Here is a 4,215-nt window from a genome sequence, read left to right as displayed (position 1 = left end):
AATACACAAATGAAGATGGGATGTAAAATCCAATTTGGTGATGCAGGCTTGCCAGATTAAGTTCCTACAAAATGAAAAGAAACAACACCTGCATTTAGAGACTCACAGTGAAAAAGCGGCTGCCTGGGATAATATGAAATCTTCTGGAGCTCAATAACCATGGAAACCTCAGTAAAAGGAATGCATCTTCAATAAAATTCAGAAAAGAGAAGAAGAAATGATAACTGGAGAACCTTCAGAGGCAAAAATACATGTACTTCCTTCCCCAGAGATGCTTGTAGTACAAACAGGTTTTATCTTTAAACCAAAGTATTTTTATTGGCATCTATAGAAAACTATTTGGTGCAAAGGCTTTGTAATATCTTTTATACAGTTGTCACATATCTGCATTTATGAAGGCCTTGGTTTTAGAAGCTTTTAGACAAATTCACTCTCAGTTTTCACTTAAAAAAGAAATAAATAATCTGTCTTCCTCACTTCTCTCAATAGTTTCAAAAACAATAAAAGCCATCTAAAAGTAAGTAGCTCTGGAAGACTACAGCATGCTTTTCTAACTTGTATTTAATATGTATTGTACTGTCCCTTATCAAGAGCCAAGTTTGGATTAGTGCTGCTCAAATACGACTCTTATTTCTATACTCAGTGAGGTCTGTGAGGGACACTGTCAGAAACTACAGGTAAATAATGATGAGGAAAAGACCAGCTCTCCATCAGTTAGTGAATAAAGCTCAGGGAGTGACAGAAACAATGCATTCATCACTGCTAAAATTTAACTCTGTAACTTACCTTCCAATAAAAATTCATAACAAGGACAAAAAAAATGGCAAGAGAGGAACATTCTTCCCCTTTCACAATTGTCATTACCTTCTGTTTGTTCAGCACTCATGTGTATCCAGCCAAGACCAGTAAGTTCACTTCCCTTTTGTTATGATCTGAACCAGATATAAACTGTAAGGTAGAACTCTGCACTAAACCTTTGCTTTGTTGATGAAATCTTTAAGCCTTACAATATTTGTTAAAGAATGATAGATTAGATTCTGTTTGGCAGGTATTTTTCAGGTAGTAGCTGGATTAAATAAATTTGTTCATAAATGGCTGTCTTCAGTCCTTGCTGATCAGTGACTGTTCCTCCGAACAGCTGTTCCCCACCTGGGGAGCAAACCATGCACTGTCCCATTACTGCCTCATGTCAAAGAAATGACATTAATGACAAGCCTGGTTGCTGAGACTCACAATCCTCTTGCTTAGAATTGTAAAAATAAATTAATCTCTCCACATTCATTGCTGCATTACTACAATGATGTTACCAATAACATCATTAATTTCCCACAACACTCCATAAAGGTCCAGCTTTACCATCCACTAAGTGTTCATCTCACAGAGATGGTAAGTTTTTCATCATCTTTGCCCTTCACACTGAGGGTATTTACTTTGTACAGATGTACAGGGATGCCTCTGGAGATGTCAGGAAGGGGTCCCAAAATTCCCATCTCCCAGGTCTTTGTCAAAAGGGCTTACAATTAACATAGTTATAGTTAGCAAGTTCTGTTTTCTGTGTTTCCATCATAGACTACATTTTCATACAGATCTGAAGTCAACTGGTTATGTCCCCATATAGTGGGGTCACTGTAGCTTGAGAAGATATGGTGTCTTTGAAAAGTGTGTATAACTGAGCTATGTGTGCTGAGTCTGGTTTGTAAAATTAAGTACAGTTTCTGGCCCATTAATACCTGCACTGCTGAATGCAGACTAGGGCTGTTGCTAAAGAGACCTGTATAGTTTGGAATAGAGGACAAGTGCCTATACCATTTCATGGTATGTTGCATATCTAACCAACATCAATGTGAAAAGTGCAAATTGCAGAAGCTATGAGGTCTTTAGCTTGGAGCCTAATCTAACGGGTTGTTGTAAAGTCTGTGCCTTGCTCCAGCTGTTGACTGAAGGCAAACCAGGGGAACATGGTTAAAGTACCAAATATCATGGTATTGTGTAGATCTCTCATTGCTCTAAAAACCTGCAACCTGTTGTTTTTCCTTTGAGTTCTTTTCCCCTGTCTTGATTCTTGGAATGTGCCAGACACATACCCCTAGGGAACCAACAGTGCCAAACTGCTTCTACCAGTCCTCACACTGATGCATCCGAAGAACATCATTATTTCCTACACTGGAAGTCTGGGTAGTGAGCTGTGCCTTCCTCAGCCGTACCTGGATGGGTCAAAAGTTCATATGCAAGAACATACTTTGACTGCCATCTTCTTCCTCCTGGAGAGAATGCCTCATTCCACAGGGATTCTGATGGCGTCAACTGCATGCTTTGGATACCTGCTACTTACAGGACTCTGTAGATCAGTCACGCACTGCTACATTCACAGATTATAAATGCTTTCCATTTTTTGCAGAACAGTCTTTCCATTACTCATTTATTTGGGCTCCACGATCCACTCTCCTGCATGGCCAATCTGGTGCATGGGTTAAAGGAAGCTGTTTCCTTGTAAGCAGAGTTTGTTAGGACAAATTCTTCATATTTATTCCCCTTACTGACATCTTCAAGCCAGTGAAGAGAAATTGAGCATGAGAAGCCAGACAGGTAGCCTGGGACCTTCCTTACAACAGATGTGATGTCTAAGCATCACAGCAAACAAGTCTCATTAAGATCCCCCATCCTAGCAGCAGCCATGTGGCAGGTATTGTGAATAAGAGAATGAAGACCCTGTTTAAATTTCAGGAACTTCTTACCTGCTTGAAGAAGGCATGTGGAAGAATTTTAGGACTAGTCTTGTGCTCCATGAAAAAAAAAAAGTTCTTGTGATGTATGGAAATTATCCTCATTTATTGTAAGGTTTTTGTTTTTTTAAGGGTTGCTGTTATCAGTATCCCATGTGGCTGAATCTTGAAAAGCAGTCATGAATATTCAGGATGTTTGCTTTAGTTAGCAAACTAACTTCATTTATGTAATTCACTGAAAAACACCTCCTATGCCTGTTTGCTCAAGGGAATTGATCCTTGGTGTGTTGCCCATTATTCAAGACTGAGGACTATGATGATGATGATGATGTGTAAAATAAGTGTCTATAATGATTTCTTGCTTCCCTTCTTAAAGTTTTAGTATCTCCTTAGTAAGTTTGAAAACAACTCTAATGCCTTATGAACCCCAGCTTTATTTCACTAGTATGCTATAAAAAAAAGAGCAGGAAGTGTTGAGGCAGGTAGGTAGCCTCTGTAGTAAACAATTCATCTTAGGAGGAGACGTGCATGCTTTTCTTTAAACACAGAAAATGGTAAACACGAAGTCACCCCAAACCCCACACCCACCCATGTCTCACCCTTTGTCAGACTCGTGAATGTTGTCAGGACCTTCCCCTGAAGAAGCATACAAGATTGTAGCCTTCATTTTATTGCTATTTGCATGGCAATTACTAATCCGGAAGCTGCCATATGGCCCTGGCTGCCCATTTTCCAGATGGACTTGAATTAGAAGCAGCAATTTTTTCTGCCTAGTTTCTCAGAGACTCATGCAACAAAGATTCTTCAATTCATGTGGACCCCCACTGATAAGTTAGCATCTGAGCACCTTCCTAAAACATCTTCCTTCTGAAGTCCATGAAAATTTATTCCTGTCAAGCAGGTGGACAAGCCTGACATGCAGAGAAAAGGTAAGTCAGTCATCTACATTTCTTAGAAAAATATGTTTGCTTTCCAGGTAAGTCTAAGAATCACCTTTGTGAGACATCAACCTTTACAAGTGAAATCGAGGGTGACTGACAGGACAGGCTCTATCTCCACACGGGTTCTCCAAGTGCTGTGTGGCATCTAATAGGAGAATTTCAACCTCAGAAATTATGACAATACTCTTATTGTCCCTTTGGAGCTTTCTCTGTACTTTTTTTTTTTTTTTTTTTTTTTTTTGATAAATACATCAGCTTGAAGCCAAATAAAATGAAGATTCTCTAAATGATACAACCTTACACAAACTCCTCTCTAGCAGGTGATGCTTTACATCAACTCTCATCACTACCCTGAGGAAGAGTGCAGCTTTTCCTAGGAAAAATATCAGAATTGGTACACTTCTTTTTCTGTTTTAGGTAGGCTTAGCATGCTACAGAAACACTCAATTTCTCTTGAGATCTTTCAGTGTACTCAATGGTACTGGTTCATTTATTTATTTGTATGTAGACATAGAAGAGCACACATCCCAGGCTTGCAATATCTCTTCCAC

Source organism: Sylvia atricapilla, chromosome 3, assembly GCF_009819655.1.
Source record: "Sylvia atricapilla isolate bSylAtr1 chromosome 3, bSylAtr1.pri, whole genome shotgun sequence".
Lineage (NCBI taxonomy): Eukaryota > Metazoa > Chordata > Aves > Passeriformes > Sylviidae > Sylvia > Sylvia atricapilla.
The sequence above is the reverse complement of the archived record's forward strand: the minus strand, read 5'-3'. Positions refer to the sequence as shown.